We start from the raw sequence: 20593 nt of genomic DNA, 5'->3' as shown, positions 1-20593 counted from the left end.
GTTTTGAAAAGGCAACCAGGGAAGGAAAAAAAAAAACACCCCACTAGTGCAAACCAGTCGTGAGCCCTGATGTCACTTTTTCCTGAAATGGGGCAAAAAGAAAGCAGACAGCAGCTCTGGAATGTAATTCCACGTTCCTCGCACAATTTAGGTGGAGAAGGAAGAGCATGGGCCATTCTGACTGGCAAAGGGCGGTGCTTAGCAGCCGGGGTGCTCACCGTCACGGGTGAGCCATGAAGCCCCTGGCCAGAGCACTGGCTGCGCACAGCTCTGTTTTCCTCTGTGAATTAAGCAGCAACCAATCTTGATGTTGGCTTTCTGCTCAGGAGGAAAGTTCATCTTTTCATTTCAGTGCCGCCGAGTATCCTGAAACTCTTCAACTGGCAGAAAAATGACATGGAAAAAAATGGACAGAATTGGTTTTGTTGTATATTCAGATAAATTAGTATGATTTCAGATATATAAGCTAATGTATCTCCTTTTATAGGCATAATTCTTAGCATCAGATATGAGTTTTGGAGGTTTAAATGTTTGGGATCTGGAAAAAAATGCCCCTACTGATGGATTCCTGTCAGTCTGGCAGCCGGGCTCACCTCCCACATCAGTCCCTCATCCCAGATGTTCTAGAGATGCTGCTCTAAAAGCCTCCTGTCCCAAAAACCAGGGCATTTTCAAGAAAAGGAAGAGTGTTCAGTTTTTACCTTCTCGGCCTCATCAAGTGGGAAATACGATTGTTCACGCAAAGGCTGCGCCACTGCCCACTGGGCTCCACTCTCTGCAGTGGGTTTTGGAAGACAGAAGATATTAATTATAGCAACAAAACTTTTCTAGACATGCTTAAGTATTTGCAAGATCACCTTAAAAATATTATATTATTGTTTTTATAAAAATAAAATATTTTTATTATTACTTATACAAAGGAAGCGTTTTCAGAGACAACACATGCTCAGCGGACAATAATAATGATGAAGTAGTAGTACTGACAGAAGACACTAAAAATGTCAGAGTTTTGGGGAGACTTTCTAAAAAATCGGGTTTTCCAGATGAAAGCCTTGCTTTTCTTCTGCCACTCCTCTGGGTGTTGGAAGTTGGGAACTAGATGCTCCCATTCCTCTTCAAAACACTACATGTTTTGGTAGCAAAACGTCATCTCCCAATTTCCTCACCATCTTCCAATTTGGTTTTTTTTTTCTCCTAGAATTAAGGCTTTTAGATGAAAAGGAACATTTTGAGGAATTCAGGCAGTTATCACAAAAGATTGAAAAATCGATTATGGAATATATCTATAACCCTTATTGCAGATGTCTGTGGGAGATAAGTATCAGCTGTATGTTGCACCTGTGTTGCACTGGCCACCTTTCTTAATGATCTCTTCCATTTATTTGATTGCATGTTTAGGGCTGAATGTAGCTCCCGGGAAATCTTGTACAATTCAGCTGACCTCAGCAGACCTGCCCAAGAGAGCGAGATCTGTCTGTTTGTATCTGCTGGGTGATGTACTGGAGTCCCCCGGACAAAAGGTGCTACGGAGGTATGGAAAAATGTGATTCTTTTTAAGTGCTGGGGGTGCATGGGAGGGGGAGGAGGTCTGTGCATGGCTATGTCAGCCTGGGGAGTACAAAGTGGGTTCCCATATGGTCAGTTTTTAGGATTTCTCATGTTTCAAATCTGCATAAATGGCCCACTCAAGGAGGCCCAACTATTAAAAACAGCTGACAACGAAAAAGGGGGAGGTGAACGCCAAGCAAGCAGCAAGTAAACTATGTAACTGAGCTGACAGATGGCAAATTAATGTTGTCAAATAGAAAGAAGTACATAAAGCTAAGGAGCACTATGACCAGATTGCTTTCTTGCACATGAAGTCTTTAATCATATGGATATCCTTGCTATTTTTACTCTAATGAGATTGGGAAAGAAAAATAAGACTGAGGCATCAAATTAAAGATGAATTTGCTTTGAATCCACAAAAAATGGAAGCCCTTGCAGAAACAAGGAGAATTATTTGCCAGGCAAAATCAGTGTCACAGATGAACTTGTTTGTGCTTCTGAATTTTGACATGTTTATTTTATTGCTAATATTGCTGTAGCGAAAGAGCGTAATCGCCAGTGTAGGTAAGCAGTCAGAGGAAGTCGAGTGAGAACTGATGTTTGTGGAGCTTTTTGCCCTTAGGCAAAGGCAAAAAAACCCAACCCACCAAAACCCTTCCATCTACCTATTGGTAAAAGGAAAAAGAAAAAAACATTTCTGTTGTAAGATACAACTTGATGAAATGCCAATGGGCCAAGTACATTAATATAAAATAACTATTTGCCCGTCGTGAGTTCTACACTGAGAATATGAATTTGCTTTGTTCCATATATTTCTTTAATGGTAAGTGTGAGGATGTCTTTTAATCAAGAGGTTAATGTGGGCTCTGACAACTATTAAGATATTCACACCTCTGATTAAAGGGAGAATCGGCCTGTATCTGAGCAAGGAGCTCGGTAAACAAATACATCAATCATGGGAAAATATCCCCCAGTATGTGTGTGGTCAGAGAAAGCCAGCCAAGGCAGTTAAAAGGAAGCAATTTTCCACAGTGCTTGGAGGTAGGTAATATAAAATAATCTAAAATTAAGTTTAATCGTGCCTTATCAGACCTTTCTAGGACTGCGAGCATTGTGGTTAATGTTTAACATATTACTTTTGCTATAAGCTTTCTGTGATGCCATTTCATTGATACTACAAGCCCATTTTATTTGGAAGTGACAGATGTGACAACTATGTCTGGAGGCCAGATTCGTAGCTGATACGACTCAGGATAACTGCAGCAAGCTCTGATAGCTTGTGGACTAGATCCTCTGCTAATAAAAAATGGGTTTGCTCAATGGAGCCAATGGAGCAATCCAATTTACGTGTAAGAGCCTGGCCCAGATATTGTGCTGTTGCTGTATAATGGCCAGATCCAAGTCCCAGAGTCAACGTATTGACTTAAGCTAGTAGCTGCTTCAAGCCCCTTGTAAGGACAGTAGTTCTTTTACTAGAAGGGGAAAGTAGTGCCTGCTGCTTGTGAAGAAGCACGTACCCTTCTCTTCTTGCCTGCATCAAGCAAGGAACAGCCTCTTAGGGGTTGGACCTGGATGAGAGATGGGCTTTTCAGCTCGTTGGTGGCCAAGGCTGCTTGCTGTAGCTAAAGAAGTCTGTTGTCCCCCAACCCGTGCACCCTGTGGTTTTACAAAATGGATTTACGTTAGCAGAGTGTAAAGACATCTCGTTGCTGCACATGGCCATCACTATATTTTTCGAAGTCTTATGGAAAGTGGACAGTCTGTTATTTCAGACTGTTCTGTAGTAGGCAAGTTGTCCTTGCATGAAACCAATGCCAGATAAATACAGAAGCACGAGAGGAAGATGGTGTTCGGCCTCTGTGGTTTCAAACTGACCCAACTGCAAGCGGTCACCAGCGAAACCAGGGGACGGCGTTCAAAGCCGGAGGGTGACTCCAGAAGCAGGGGTTCAGCTCTAGGCATGAGGTGCCGTAAATGAGGTACCTGGTGAGAGGAAGAGACAACAGTGATGGTGAGAAGAGAAGCTTGTCGCTCAGCACGAGCACAACGTTAGCAGCTTTGCACACTTCATTCAGAACAGCGTCGAAGGTGTTTTTTTTCTAAAGGAAACAGTTTGCCGGACTTTCACATACCAACAGATATTTTTTGTAGCGCATAGCCAGCAGCAGCAACAAGTCACAAAGCAAACCTCAACCTGTTCATCCCTTTGAACAGTATATTTTAGCAGAAACATTAAAAAATTGGAGGCTGATGTGGGAGGATCTGGTAAACCATCCCGACCCCATCACTACAATCAATACTAATGCTGGGAGAAAGTTGGTTTACTTCACTTTTGCACCAGTGGTGACATCTCAACCAATAACACTGGGATCTCAAAGGCTTTAGTAAATCAGGTCCTTCAAGAATGAGGTATTAAGATGATGCCATTCAGGATTAACAGATCTATATACAGAACTATATACAGTCCAGTAAGCCATGCTACTGGGCTAACTGCTAAAATCTACATCTGACCCTAACAAGGGTCATTTTAGTGGCCTGTGACCACTGGGACTTCTTAGGAACGTGGCTTCATTTTCCCCCAAGTGTCAAACTTCTTGTGTACCTCTTAAAGAGAATATTTTAATATGAGTAACCCCAGGGTTGGGCACGCTTTTCAGAACTGCTGCTATATATTATAAGTGTATAACGCTTACTTTAGTATAATGCTGCAGATCTTTTTTCGTAATGTCTCAGCATTTAACTAAAGCTGAACAAAGTTTTGTAGGCAGAGATTTTTGTTTCCCATTTCAGAAAGAAATCTAGTTTGGAGCTAAGTGGGAACTCTTCGTTAATCAAAACATGCCATTTTAATACTGTCAAAAGAAATGCTCTTATGTACTGAGATGACATTTACATAATTTAATTTATAATCTTTAAAATCAAAAAACACCATCCTGAAAAAAAAAGAAGTTCACTGAAATACAAAATATCTGATCTTAATTTTGGTGAGAAAGTTGGAGAAAATATTGTGGGGAAGGGACACAATCTGAAACATCGCTGTCTGCTTTGGCAGTTCTTTGGTGGACTGAAAAATGGGTTATTCGCAGGGCTCCCCTTTTTAACTAGCTGAGAGAATCTCTGTTGACTGTTTTTCAAACCTACCCTCATAGCTTTATGTTTAAATGCTGTTTCCCAGTTTTTCGTCCAGGCCATCATATTTTCCAGGTCCCTTTGAATTCAGACACATCTGGACTTAAGCAAGCCTCCTTCATTTATTTTCGCTCTGGACTTGCTGAGCCATGCCAGGGTTTTTGTGAGCGTGTGCATGATTTGTAGGCTCTGCTTCTGCGAGTGCCGAGAGTCCTCAGCATCCCCCCAAGGCTTGTGACTCCCCACAGCACTTGGGGATCGACTCCTGATCCTGTATCCCTGGGTTTCCGTGAAAAAATCCTACCCTCAGCCTGGGAGCAGAGGCAGGCATGCTGAGAGAGGGGAGGAGAGGACTGAGAGCCAGACCCCCAGCTCAGGCAAGCTCTCTCGTTAGGAGCAGAGTTAATGCAAGTGCTTCGTTTCAAGCATGTCCTAGTGCAGCTATCTCATTTTAGGCATGAGCGTAAGTAGTTTTGTGAATCAAGGCTTTAGGCTTCTCAGGACAGGACTGCTCTCCCTGCGATGCTGGGGTCTAGCACCGTGGGAAATCAGGTTTTGTTCGGGCTTCAGAGGTTGCCCATGATCCAAGTAGCAATGAGCAATTTGCAAGCAGCAGAAGAATCAGTGTAGTCCGTCGGCTGTCCCCAAGGTGCATGGGTTTGTAAGTACGAAGGGCTGTAGGTAATCCTGTTTATCCCAAATGACGAGGCCTGGAGAAGGGCTCAGAGGGAGGTGGCAGCCGTCCTCACTCCCGCTTGACCCTGGCAGGGGATGGACCTGTGCCCGCCTGGCAGAGCGGCTTGCGCCTCCCTGCTGGTCCATGGCTTTGGGCTCAGCTCTTCCAGAGCTGCGCATATAAAAACATCAGCTAATAAATAAAGCATATGCTATTTCTTTGGCAAAAGGAAGAAAAGCTACAAAGAGAACACCTACAATAGATTTTTTTTTAACGTGGTTGGATGGGAGCTGAAGGTCTATCACAAAGACGCTTCTTTGGCTTTGATTTGACACTAGATTTCAGTCGGTCCAATGGAATTTTAATGCTATGGCCAAATATAACATCAAATAATGAAAAACTTCAATGGTAAACATTAACACAAACAGGCATCGAGTATATTAAACATCTTTTAGAATGCAACAGGCCAAATCTGCAAATTGGGAACAGGTCCCTGAGCTGGCACACTATAAAAGCAGGCTTCAGTTTGCCATCTCCAGGACCTGTCGATGGAATACAGTGTATATCTGAGTTAGTTAGACTCCATTACATGTTTAGATTAAACTCTGTGTAGCATTGATTCAGCTATTTATTTTGGCTACAAGGAGTCGGTGTTCAAACATGGGTGCCGAAATGGGATGTCCGTAGCCCAAATCTGCACTAAGGGGACTAAGTGCTTATTTTGTAAGTCTGGCTACTGAGGCCAGCAGCTGAGCCCAAGCCTTGCAAAGCCAATGTGGAAAATGGAGCCAAATTTTTCAAAACTCGGGGCCTGCAGTGTGTGCTTGGGGTTTTTCAAAACTGCAAAATGCCCTGCGGCTCCCACGGGGCGCAGGTGGGAGGGCTGACAGCGAGTCCCCCCAGCCTCGGCACCTTCCCTGCCCCGGGGTGGCTCAGCCCGCGGCGGCTGCCCCTGCAGGGGGTCCCGCCTGCTCCGGCTGCGCTTACCTGATGTGGTCACCCTCGATCTATAGACTAGAGACCGGCCAGATCGCCGACTTGTTTAAAATTTGCCACACCAAAATAAACTCAAAAGCTACCACATCTCAAGTTCTGTCCAGCTGAAATGGATTAATTTGTCTCTCTCTGACTGCCTAGGCTTTAAGTGATTGCTACCACGCATTAAGGTTGTAGCGATTAATGGCTAAAAAGCATCAGATGGGGGTTCAGCTGTCCTGTTTTGGGGGACACTGCATAGTTTTTGGTGACTGGGAGTCCGATGTTGGAGAAATGCACTGGATTGAGGAGTGGTGCTTCCGCTTTTCCCAGGAAGTAAATAATAAATAATATAATAAATATGCCCCGTGAATAAGACTCTGCCATTAAAATCATTTCTTAGCTATAGAACCAGTTCATGCATGAACACCCCATAGCATGCGAAGGCACATATACGTGTCGCCTGAGCATTATATCCTTCTGTAGGCAACTGGGCTATAGCCCAAATGCCAGCTTCCAGCGGGGTTGTTTTCCCCGCTTTGATTTATAATTACTGATCACACGGGAGGATGGAGAGGAAAGGCCCCAGTTTTTTTTGTTCCTCGTTTAATAATTTAATTTGTATTCTGATCTTCAAATCCCAATAGCATCATGTGAAGTAGAGAAACTCGGCAGGGGAGGGGGGAGGAGGGATAGAGGAGGGAGCCAGGGCTTTCTATTTCCATATGGTGAGCCTCTCCTCCTCGCGATCACAGCTTGTCATCTGTCTTCTTTTAAACTTCAGATCCCCTGTAAAAATCTTCCCAGCAAAGAATGGGCCATAAATGTGACACAAAGACAGTCCAAGTGAAGAGATTACCATGGGGTAATCGTGAAGCATGATTTCATTAGAGGATTTCTTTACATGCAGGCATGGATGCAAGAATAACGCGAGCCACGGGGACCGTGTATTTCTGAAGCGGGGCACAGTGGCAGGAGTGTTATTAATATTCTGGGGAGATAAGCCTGTATATTCCCCTTTCATTTACTTGGCAGACAAAATGATACATGCCTTTCTCGTAGTCTAAATGGTGGTCAGATTAAATGGTCGAATTAAATGACCACCTTGATTTACCTGGTTGTAAACCGGATAATCTTCGTGGCACGGCGGAGCTACCAGCCCCGCTGCATCACCCTGCCAGGGACCGCTCAGTGTTAATACCCCACCAGCAGAAGGAAGGAAATTGTTCTAGTTTAGAGACTTTCCGAAACATAACAATATTGTTGTCTCCTGATGTACAACCGTGGGAGAACAGAATAACACGTTGCACCTGGTTTTTCTGTGACCCAAATGCTGCTCACATGCAATGCTTCTGAGCATCTTTCTTTTTCGAGTTACTTCATGTGAACTGTACTTAAAAAAGTAAAGTTAATAGTTTATAATCTAATTCAGTGTAATGCAAGCATCTCTGCAGTTGATTTTCATGCATCCCCCACGCAGTGGGTCGTTTGCTGCGGGTGCACGGGGGAGACAGCATTTGCTACAGCTCATTTGTCGTGAAAACTCTGGACATCATCAAAACAGAACAATTTCTGCAGAAAGGCCTCGTTTTCCTCCTGTGGCTAAGAAGGGTCTGCTCTTGCAGAAGTGGTTTGCATTGATGGTGGGGCAGTAGTGCTGTGGGCCAGGTCTGGTAGCGGGAGGGGAGTTGGGGAGCGGCGAGGGGGTGCATGGCCGAAGACTCTCCTGGGGGGCGAGCAAAGCTGCCAGAGACCTTAGCAGCCGTGCCACAAACACTGCCCGGGCGTCTCGCACATGGGGCTGGTCGGCCCAATTCCATTTCTGTAAGGAGGTAAATAGGTTAGCTGAAATGCATATGGGAACTCCTGGCTTGGGTCAGGGCATATTTCTGATTTTAGCTACGCAATCGGCTGCTGGAGGTCCCTGTGTGCTGACACAGCCGGAACGTGACTTTGTGCCCCACAGAAGACTCCAGAGCAGAGCCATCACTTCTTTCTCTCCTTGTCCCGTAGATGTGTTGCAGAGAAGACCCCGAGGGCAGAAGCAAAAGGTGCAGCAGAGCTGTTCTGTGGTGCAGCCATGGCACCTGGCTCACAGCTCGGCGAGGACTCGGCCGGAGGTGGCTCGCTCCATCCAGGTAAGGTGGTGTGGGTAGAAAAGCTCCTGCTGGGAGCTATAGCCGTGCAGCCCTGCACCTACCACTGCTGCTGCCCTCCCAGCCCTCCCCGGGACCGCACAGCCCCTTGCATTTAGCAGGTGCCTCTTTTTCCTTCCCTTCCCACCTGCGCAGGCTCAGATGAAGACGTCGGGTCACCCCTCTGCAGTACCTGCTGCAGGCAAAGCCAGGTCCTCGCCCTCTTAGGAACTACACTGGACCTACAGAACCTGTTGCAGGAGACAGAGTGACCGGCTGGACCAGCCCCGATGGGCCGCAGCGCCTCGGGCTGTGCCAGGGTTTCCCGATGTTACTGCTCTGTTCCGATGAAACATTATACAGAAAGATACAGGCAAAGCATTATGCTCACAGCCTTTGCCAACAAGTTATGTTTTAATGTAATTTAACTGTAATCTCAGAGTGTTTTTGTTAGCTATAATTAGTAAAATATGTCTGTTTTCTGTGTTCCTTGAAGACGTCTGAACTCCTGCCAGTTCCCTATAGTTTTCCTGACATGCAGTGTAACAAGCAGACCACCAAAATGTATTTACCAATAACTGTTTATTTACATTCCATGAAATCTAATAACATTTGCTGCCTTCATTCGGGATAAATGCTGGCCAAAGTGTAAAGCATAAAAAAATAAACACTGCCTTAATTTCTAACCCAGTCCACAGAATATTTTATTTTTGCTCAATTTGCCCTGCCTGTTAGCATTTTGGCGTTCTGCTGCTTGGAAGTTGGAAAAAAAAAAAAGTTGAAAAAGTTCTGTAATGTATCTTCCTGTTCAGTCCAAAACTTTGCAGGGATTTCCTGGACATTTTATTTTTCATTTCTAAAGTCTGCACGAGGCTGGTATTTCATTTCTTTGTTTTCAGCTCTCACAAGCGTTTGAAACCATATTGCAGAGAAAACGTCCAGGGCACTAAAAAGCAACGGTGGTTGGTGTTGCACCAGTGCCAGTGTAAAGCACTTCTCATTCTCCCAGAGCCATTGGCCTTGCTGGTGTAAAAATAATCAGAATTGGGTCTGTATCTTGTTACTAACCAAATCTGCTCTTGTTCAAGAAAGTGTAACTGAGGGCAAAATTGTCATCTCAAATCTTAAACAGGTTCCTCTCCTCCTGTATCTGGTTTTGTTTGTATGAGCACATGTTTTCCCAAAGCCCAGAAAATTCAGATGATGTAGGGAGGAGAGGTCACATACAAGAGCTGTGGGCGGTATCCGCAGCTGGCAAAATCTGATACAACCCCATTAATACCAGTGATGCACAGTCCTAGCCCAGCTGAGGAGGTGGGCTGGTGTTTCTGCCCGATTCTGTGATGCCGAAGGGCTCACCCAGGAGAGCGCTAGCAAGCGCTTGTCTCCGAGAGCATTGCAGGAGCCAGACGCGTGTGGAGTAGCGGGATGGACCGCAACGGGCTGCGTAGGCATAGTGGGTGCCAGACTTCCATGGTGGCGCTGGTATGTTGTGCTAAAATCCAGGCAGAGCTGGGTAGAGCAATAGGCTTGCTGAATTGAGCAGCAAGATGGGGGTTTGAGGGAACCGGAGTTCACAAGTCGCCTGCGCTGATCTGAGCAACGTGCAGCAGGCAGAGAAGCTGAATGCCACCATGTCCCCTCCCAGGGCAAGGACAGCCAGCAGAGCCCGGGCGGCTGCAGCTGCAGGGTGCCTGAAGACCTCATACATTTGGCTGCCGTTGCTGCTCCTCAGCTGCTGTGCCAGCACCCAGCGTCTGCTATCGCTGACCTACAGCCGCTCTCGTGCTTCGAGCTGTGCTTGGTGCGTGGAGCCGGCACGGCGCTGCCGCGCCACTCTGCAGCCAGCGCTGGGCTTTGCTCCTGCCTGAAGGACCCTTCTTTGCAAATTTGCCCAGCCCAGCCATCTCTCCCCAGCACGGCATCCGGGGTGCCCGTCACACCAGCTAGAGAACGTCTGGTCACGAGGTCTGAGGTCTCAGAAATCTGGGTTGTGATTCGGAGAGGCAGCGCTGTGCTCAGGTCTTGATGGGGGCGATAGTCCCTTTCCCGGGGGTGCAGGGTCACTGCTGCGTCTTTGGAGGAACCAGCTCCTAGAGGAGCCCCAAACCACAAGTGAAACCGTGGTACTGCTGCAGCTTTAGAGAACTCATTTTTAAAGCTGTTCCCTGCAAAGCAATCTCCGCCTTTCTTTACTTCTGACGTAACTGGTATTTTAAGGCAGAGGTCATTTGGACTTTTCTAGATGCTTTCAGTTAAGGAGCTCCATACACTGAACATTAATGAATTAAGCCTCAGATTAACGCGGTTGTCTGGGAAATGCTGAGCAGCCCCATTCTGTGACGGAGATCATAGGAGACCTTCTCAGCTACGTGCGTCCAAACTGCCTTGGGCTCTCTTGTCTCTGTACTCACTTAAATTGAGGGTAAAACTTGCCCTGCCTTCAAATGAGAGCAAAATTTCAAAGATTTTGGAGGGCTTCCTTGAAAAATTTCAGGCTCAAAGGTAATAAAAGTGAAATTCAAAATCCAGTCCAAGCAAAACCAGACGCTGGTGCGGGATGAGGAGCCTGCCCTGGTAGCATCTCCCTCGGGACATGGCAGTGGTGGCACGGTGCTTTTTTCCCCTGACAAATTGCCCATCCACCCAGGCTGCTGGCAGAGCTCAAGTATAGATCCTTTGGGATAATTAAGAAAAAAACCCCTGCAAATTATAGGTTACCCATTTTTGGCTTTTCTTTGATTGCATTTCTGGGTTCCTGTCATTTTCTACATGCAATTTTCCTGTGCGTGAGGCTTGCATTGTAACTGGTTAGATGGTTGTGGAGTGGAAGAAGGAGAGGGGTTCAAAATGCATTAAAAAACTCAGGGAAGACTTCTCTCCTGCTGACCGCACTCGACAGACAACACACGCCGCAGCATTCCTTCATTGTTCCGGTAGGATGCTCAGTAAATTGAGCTGTAAATAACCCCGTAAACTGTTTACTGCTAAACTCATGTTTCCGAAAGCAGAGAGCTTTCAGCAGCAAGTGTACGAAGACACAGCACGACGTGATGGGGATGGCGATGAAGCTCAGCCCGGCGCTAAGTCGGCAGCTGCTTTTGGTTACGATTTAGCGGGCGGTTTCACGCTCCGCTAAACTGCATCCCAGTGTGTTGGGCTCAGCCAATCGGGGAGCTGCCACATGACCCAGCCACTGGCCAATCAACAAGGCTAGTTTTGAATGTTAAACGCTGCTATAAACCAGCCTGGACGAGTTAGAGGCCAAGAATGTTTTCCGGAGATAATTATAGATACTGGGAAGCGAGGAAAAAAGAAAAAGAAAACTGGGATGTGGTGACAGAAAGAAAAACCAGCGCGAAGTGCTTTCACCCTGTGTTTACAAACAAGCCGTCCCGCAGCGCTTGCTGGCCTCAGTGAAGACGTGGCTTTGGAGCGGGAGGGGAAATCACCTCAGGACTTTCGGAGCACATGGAAATTTTTTCGAGACAAAGGCCGAAAATAACAAAACCAGCAATAACGAAATCCCTCGGTAGAAGGGATATTTCCTTCATCGCGGGGAATGGATTCACATGGATGTGACTGAGCACAGTCCCCAAGCCGCTAGTCATCAGATGCTTTGTTGGAAATTGTGGTTCTTTCTCATTTAGGCTGGAAATTTCTCAATTTTCTGTCTGTAGGAGCAACAACAGAAATCCGTCGTGACAGCCTGGGCCCATTGACAGCGGTGGGAGATTTGTCATGAACTTCAGCAGACCCAAGCTTGTGCCCGTGGTGCAGCTTTGCTGATCTCAGCAGCGCCTTGGGACCGCTGAGCGCGGCAGGAGGCCAGATCCAGTGGGGGGCTTTGTTCTTTAATTGGGGGTTTTTGCTGAAGAAGCAGCACGCTCTTCCTGTGAGGGACCTGCTAGCATGGGACGTTGCCGCTCAGCTTTCTGCTAGGCATTTTTAAGTAAATACTGTTTACATTTTAAGGCATTTCCAGAGCATAGAAGTATTTCAGTGCATAGAAATGATTTAAGAAGACCAGCTTTTACACCGTTTTAGCTGAAAGTGCAACACGGCAAAAATCATAAATAAAGTAGCCCAAGAACATTGAGTTGTTTTAATTTACTGGGACTCGTTAAAGTAGACTGGTCTCCTTTTTTCACTTGAAATTGGGATTCTCCGTGGAGGTGTATGGAGAGCGCAGAACTGGACGGGCTTGAAAGGTCGCCCAGCTGAGAGTCCCGCTGCCCCCAGCCGAGCCTTGGCTAAATCCCTTCGTAAAACACTCGGCAGAGGAGGTGGAAAAAGTAGGTCAAGCTCTGCTCACAAATACACCTCTTACATGTCGCCAATTCTAATGAAATTAGGGAATGAATCAGTATTAAAACCTGGGCAAAGGAGATCAAAACTTGGTCAAACTCTCATAGGGAGAGTGAGTCCAGCTGTAACTACTGACTAGTCCATGTCTAAAAAAGCTGTAGAAATAAAGTAAAATAGACCTGTGTGTTCTTAGAGGGAAAAAAACAGCAAAAGCAAGGGGAAAAAAACAGCCACCTTCATGCAGCATTTGGTGCAGACACGGCCCTGGAGCCTCTCCTTGTCCGTACCCCCACCCCCTACTCCTTGCTCCCTCCTTCCAACACTCCAGCTATTTTTTGGTGATTTATTTCACAATCAAAAGCTGCTTTGCAAGAAAAAATAAAACAACAACCCAAAAAGCTGTCTGACTCATCCAAGCAGGACCCAGTCTAGTTTGGATGCAAACACTGGGAAAACAGCGCGGGGTTAGGGAGCAGCTGGCGGAGGAGCATTTCTGGGATGTCGTTTCAGCCCTGACCAAAGGAACTTCTTCTTTTTTTTTTTTTTTTTTTTTTTAAAGTACCCCGACAATTAGTGGTAAAAAGGTCACTAGTAAAAATGAGTTTTGTGGTTTTGCAACTTTGCATTAAAAAAACCACCACGCTTCTGGCACCGCGTCCCCCGGTTGGCAGCCTTTCCGCAGACCGAATTGAATAAGCATGCAGGCTGAAAAGCCCGTTCAGATCGGTCCCTCTAGGTCAGGCTTTCGTTATGTTAGCAGGGTATTTGGGAGTTTGTGTTGCACCTGCCTGCAGTACATCTGGCTGGAGAGTTTAAAAAAAGCAGGGGTTTAATGTTCCCTAAGTCCCAGCTTCTCACCCTCCGTGAGCCCTGGAATATATCACTTACAATTAAAATATAATGAAATCAAATTGTGAGATCATTTCGAAGTTACTGACCCTAGTGTTTAACAGGTTGTGAATGTTTTCACAAAGGCTGAGGTGGTAGAAATATTTTATTCCATATTCTCTATCCTTCAGAGACCTCAGAGTAATAAACAATTAAGTTGAATTCAAACTAACTGTGGATAACACAAATTCTCTTTTATTGGGTGTCCAGTACGTCGCTTTTTTCTTTGCGCTCTAAAAGAACTGGGACCCAGGCTTGAGGTGTTACCAGAGACGATGAAAGCAACTAAAAATTGCAGTTCCACTTAAGGTTTTGCAATGAGAAATGATATCAGATACAGCCTGGCAAGGATCTGACGCTGTCTAATGATCCAGTATCTCAAGGACTTCCAAACTGGCATTATTTCAGGCAAGTACATTGGGGGCCAGGTGCCTTGTTAACACATTTAGGACCTGTCTGAAGCTTCAGTGAGCTTCATGGAAGAAGCAACAAGTTGTTGTATGATGTGCTGAACTTCCAAGCCAAGTTTCTCATGGGTTTTGTCTTCCTTTCGGTCTCACCACACTTTCCTCTCATCTCCGTAACATGACCCGGCTGCCTCCCTCTGTAGGAGAGCCTCAAGTCTGGTTGCATCAGTGAGGTTTCTCAGTAGGATATTTTTACCGAAAAATGACCAATTCCAATGACCAACACGATCCATCTTTGGACTGGCTCTGGTCTAGAAGTGAAATTATGTTTTCTAAAAAGTTGTATAGAGATGTAATCCATTTTCTTCCTCATGGACTTCGGCAACATTTTGCCGGAACTCCAGACACATTGGAAAGCAACGGCAGCAGCATTTTTTTCCTTTAACAAACTAGAATTTCATTTCTATACTTTCAAAGAAGGTCATGATGGGATCCATAGCAAAACAAGTGAGTAATATAGGCAAAATCCTGCTGGGTCTGGATTCCCCCAGATGAAAATACACTGGAGAGCACGGTGCGCTAGGTCCTAGGACACAGCTTCTCGCCCTTTTTGCACTGAGCAGTTCCCACCGCCGCAATGTCCGGGGGGGTTTGGTGAGGAGAGCACAAAGGTCGGCACTGCTGCAAACAGCAAAAAATGTTAGACAACACCTGTATAATACAGGTAACGCCCATTGAGTGATGAGGGGGAGCTTCCCAAGAGAAGAACGTTGGGGTGCTACAGTCTGATGTGTTGGTTTACTGCTGGGCGAACCACGAGGCGCTGATTGCCAGCAAGTATCGATTGACTGCAGGGACACAACTGGGTCCTGTTCCAGCAAACAGGACTTTCCAAAACTCCTGTGTCTCTCCACATGGACTCGTAACACACTTCAGACCCCGGTAACCAGGGAGTGATCCCGTCGAGTGAAGCTCCAGAAGCTCCTATAGCTGCTCTTGCATGGGAAGCACCGGATCCTGTGTTGCAAGGGCACCGAAAAGCAAATGCAATGGATGCATCGGCTGCGTCGCGCTTCCCACCTTGCTTCAGTGTGACACCTTTAATGCCTGACCATGGACCTGGATGAAGGGCAGGTGTGTCTTCTCCTTTCCTGAGTCGGCTTCCCTGAAGGACGAAGTTCAGACAGCAGTCATTAGAAGAAATGAAAGCTAACCAGAATGTACGTTATACAAACAGCTCGGCTTTTCGGTTACTTTGAATTGCATTTTATTTGCCAGTTAGAAAAATAAAACAACACAATTATACAGCTATTTAATATCAACGGCGTGTTCGGTAAGAGCTCTCGGTAATGTCCGCTGGCACTGCAGTCAGCTGTTGGAGCACACCGACGCGCTGAAATGAAGGGAGGGTGCGAATGAAAAGCCAACTGCTGGGACCGGGATCCTCAATGTACCTGGCTTGTTCGCGTGAGCCGGGGAGCAGGATTTCAGTGGCGATTCCTCTCGGAATAACTAAGGCCCGGTTTGCCTCCCAGCTCTTGGCTGAAATGCTTGAGCGAGCCCAAATTTTGTCTGGGGTTTTTAGAATTTATTTGTATCTGTCTACAACATGACAGTCCATCACAAGTAAACAGTGATGTATTCCTCTTGTAAGCAAAGCACAACAGAAACGAAGCACCCAGGGTGCGCGTCCTCCCGGGTGCAGCCAGCCCGGCGGACACGCTCCGGGACAGCCCGGGGCGGGTGGGGCGGGTGGAGCTGGAAATAACTTGAAACGCGTGCTAGGGTCCATCGCGTTAGCGGGATATGAATTCATGCCGATAGCTGAGCCATCCTGCTTCAGCATCACAGACTGATGCTGAAATCCCAATTTAAGCAGTTTGAGCGAAGCTTATCAAAGGAAATATCTGGTGAGGCTATAGCTGGCACCGAAGAGACACGGCTTGGCTTGACCATTTCACCTGTTACCTCAGGGAGAATGCTCATGGTGTAGAGTTCAGGGATCAGCACATGAAAAAGGGGAAAAATAATCTGTTTTCTCTCTGGGCACTGCTCCCCGGGGACGAGCAGATTCCCTCCGGCAGCCTCCCACCCCACCCAGCTGTACCATCAACCGGCAGCTACACCGGCAACTTGGGTAAACAGGGAATTCGTTAAAACACTGAAGTTTGCCCTGACTACCATAACTGTGGCAGGATTTACGGTGGTGTTTTGGGGGGGATTCGCGGTGCTGTGGTCTGTCCGTATGGAAACGCATCGGGGCAGGCGGGGGCTGGTGCTGGGGAGGGAGGGGAGCTCAGGTCGGGCCGTCTCCTCCTGCTCCCGGCCTCGGTTGCTTTCGAGATGCACGCTGCTCTTCTTTCATCTCTTGGATTCAAATCCACCATAATAAATAAAATTCTTCCTGTCTGAAAGATACATTAATTTTGGTGGTCTCAAAAGTAATGAAAATAAATACTTGACTTGGCATGCGGAGCCCCGACTGGAGCGAGGAGCAGAATGTGTGTACTTGGAGCTGTTTTTACAAGAACATAAGCTGTGGAAAAAGCTTGGCTTTTAGCTCACGGGCTCTGTACGTCTGAAGAGAAACGGAGAGATTTGAGAAGTTCAGTCAAACATACAGAAACATTGTCAAATACGAATTTTCTATCTCGGTTTAAATGCTTTGAAAACTGCACATCAAAGCTTCGCAGGGGGAGGCACCGTCTGAATTCAGGCGGGATGCTCGGGCCAGCCCTGGCACAGCGCTGGCTCTGCCGATGGAGAGGTGGCAGGGCTGCCCTGTATTGTTTCAGGCCTTTTTATAACACATATGGGGAAACTGCAACAAAACCAAGATTAACTCAATAAAAGAGAACCTCAAACCACCATTCATTGTAGCTGTGGTTGTAAGAGCCTGATCCTGCGGCCCTGGGGCCGAGTCGCTGGGCGCGGGTGCGAGCAGGGAAGCCCCTGCGCTGGGTCCAGCCCGGCATGGCACCGCTGCAGGCCCACGGGAATCGCGCTTCGGAGCGGGGCTGCCGCTCTGCACCGAAGGCTCGTTATTCCAACTAATAATTTCTTTTTTTTATAAAGGTAATTTGTATCTGCTAGCTAACAACTTTGTGCTAACCAGCGCTGGCCCCAGCATCGGTTCTTCACGTGGCAGCAGTAGGAAGGGCTGGGAAAATGGAGATGGCACCCTGATACAGTGAAGCACGCTCCCAGCTGCTCAGTATTTGAGTTCATCCTTGTCTTCCCAAGCACGCGGCAGTGTGCCTTGCCTGGTACGCAGGCCTGGGGGGCTGCCAGCACCAGGGGAGTCCTGGGGCCTTGGGGTGCTCCGTGCACAGCTCGGAAGGAAAATGGCTGGAAAAACCTTCTCTCCGCCAGCGTTTGCTGCTGCAGAGGGGTTTCTGGTCCCCTTGGGCCAGGCGTGTGCAAACGCATAGGCACGCATGCATGTACGGATGCATGTATACGTGCCCACATGCACACGTACGTCTCTCTCTTTCGCACCCCCCCGTCGTGCCACACTGAGCCCGTCTGGCAGGGCAGGAGGTGCCTGGGCACTCCAGCTTCTCTTTTGCAACTGCAGGGAGTTTGGATCATGGTGTCAGGCGTTCGGATGTGACTCACACCAGAGGGAGGGAGGAGGAGGAGGAGACAGCAGTGTTTCTGAAGCGAGCACGCACCGAGGGTGTGCTCAGTAGCCAAGTCCCTGTACGGCTGTTGCTGCTGCAGCGATCGAGGTTGCTAAAGCCATCGGTGCAACCACCAACGCACTTGACCCCAGCGAGCAGTAGCATTAGCACAGAGGATCCCAGGACAGTTCCTCCGAAGACGATGGGTGCAATAGCCCCCATCACTGAAAAGCTGAGCCCGTCACGCAAAGAGGCTTCACTGCTATTGCGCATGGAAGTGGTTTTAGCAGTTATGTTTCTAGAATGATGCTAATTATTTGAGAATAGATTAACTGTTTGGCATTATCCGTGCACATATATGCTATTGCAAATCATATTTATATTATTCAGAATATAGACAGAAGCTGCTGTTAATTTTGGAGCACCTCTGACCCTCTACCAATCGTTTTTTCCTTTGTTGAAAAAAGATGTGTGCCTCGGGGTGTGTTTTTCTGACTCTGCAAGCTGAATAAGACCTTCTCCCGTGGAATATGCAGGCAACAGGAATGCATTGATGTGACTGTTTGGTAGTACAGTGAATGATAAAGTACAAAACTGTGTTTTAATAAGCTTTGTAGAAAATACCTGGCATCTAAACGTCGTAGAAGGAGAAAGACATTTCAATCTTGAATTAATGAGTTGCATCACAAAGCCAGCTCTGAGGCAGGCGCAGATATGAATATAAAACAGCATGTGTGTCTTACAAAGAATCCGATATCCCATAAAATGCTACAGCATAAAGATGTTAATAAAAAGCACAGCTTACTTCAGATTAAATGAATAGTGAGTCTCAGGAATACATCCAGGATTTCTTCTCTCTGTTGATAACCAGAATCATTAAACGGCGTGTTCTGGGGAGGGAGCCTTGATGAGCGGCACCTAGTAATAAAAATCATGTCCAGAATCACTGTGAAGATAAATGAAGAAGGTCCCGCTCTTGCAGTGAGCTGGGTGCATCCCAGCTCTGCTCAGGCTCTGCTGATGGGGCAGCACTGGCTGCAGGCTGGCGGGAGGTGCAGCTACAATGGGGTGAGCGCCATGCACACGGGTCGTTCTGTGAGCCCGCTGCCTTCCCTCCTCTGGAAATGCCAGTAGAGACCATGGCAGACTGGAAACAACAGTGGTTCATTCAACATTTCTGGCAATGCTTTCAGCTGTATTTCAATGACTTGTTATTTTGACAAACAGCATACATGCCAAGACCTTTCAAGGTGAAGAAGCGCACGCTCAGCATTTCCCAGAAGCTGCAGCATCACATTTGGATGCAGAGTTCATGTGATTTCATCTTCAGAAGCTGCTTGGTTTCATTATAATGTTGCTTTGTGCTGGTTGTGTTTTGAAAAGTTGGCTACTGTGGTGGACCCAACCCATGACAGGGTTGAGAAAGGGTCAGTTTAGTTACAAAACATCCAGAAAAACCAGCTGCGGGGCTCGGAGCTCACTGTGTCAGCTCTTTTTAGCCCAGGCAGTGCAGCGGTGATGACACAGCACGCTCTGAGCAGAGGGAAATAGTACTTTCACCAGCAGGAGAGCGTAAGGCAGTGGTGTTGCTTGTGTAACCGTGACCAACCAACCTGACCAAAGGAAGTCACTGGTGGAGACCGTCCCTAAATCGGGGGCATTTACACCTCCATCCAGCACCACCAAGTGGAAGCCAGGCAGTATGGCCAAGGGCATTGGGAGGACATCACTTACTGGCAGATGGTTTGGTTTGGTTGTGGTGGGTTGTGCTCCTCTTCACCATCTTCTGTCTTCCAATGATTGCCTCCAAATAGTCAAAAATTGTAAACTACTGTAACAAAAAGCAAGCAAAAATGGGAAAGCTGGGAAATAAAAAATATATACATGGTACTAGAGAGGTATCTAGTTGTTGAACATGCCACAGAGGGAATTAATTTAAATGTCAGGAGGCACAGGAGTTACCTGAAGCCACTGCTCCTTACCACTGAGATGGTGCGGGCTGTGGCCTCGGCCGGCAGAGCCTGGCAGTAAGCACTTGGCTTTGAGCACATAAGGAATTGTATTGACTGCGCGGAGACTACTAACTCAGACGCAGAAAACCGCAAGGTTGTCTGGTCTGGCGTTGATACAACTGCGAAGCTGGGCACAGCTGTTACCTGCCCTTCTCCGGCGGGAGCCAGGCTAGCGAGGGCGATGCTCGCCTCCCCGATTCCCCTGCTCGCCGGCTGCCTCCCAGTCTGCACGCGACTAAATGGGAGAGGAGCTCTGGAAGTACAATTTCAAGCAGGTTAATTCAAGATTTCAACAAAGAATTTAGCCCCAGTGTTCTGGGTCAGATGATACTCATTTTTTGCGTTTAGCTTTGGGAAGCAGAAGAATTAATCAGGCTGTAAGTACACTGATGCAAAAAAAGCTGCAAAAAATTTAATAAAAGCTACAGCATTAACAAATACTGAACTAATGACCTTTGATATATGAAGCAAATGCTTCATCCACTAGCCTATACAATGTTTCATTACCAGCCATGGGAATTTACAGGTGTTAAATTAGCTGCAAGATAGCTCCCATATTGTTGCCTGACTGTAATAGAACATATTGAAAAAGTTAATAAGGAATTGAGCATAGGGGCTGCAGAGTTCAAACAAAACCTCCTTGCCAGTTCAGTCTGAGGTCTTCATCAAGCTAAATTCCAGTACAGTCCACGGTTTTCCGTGTAATTCTGTTTGTTCCCTTTCCTGAGCCTGAAGGACAGCATCACCAGGGAAGTACCTACTGCCAGAGACGTGAGGCCACGGGAGAGGCGACGCAGAAGGGATCTTGCACTGCTGCAGTCAGACGCTAATACTGACATACCTCCTCTGGTATTTTTTTTAACCTTTTTACTACAATCAACAGATATGAAAA

The sequence above is a fragment of the Platalea leucorodia genome, assembly GCF_965183815.1.
Source record: "Platalea leucorodia genome assembly, chromosome: 11".
NCBI classification, from domain to species: Eukaryota; Metazoa; Chordata; class Aves; order Pelecaniformes; family Threskiornithidae; genus Platalea; species Platalea leucorodia.
Note: the sequence above shows the minus strand (reverse complement) of the source record.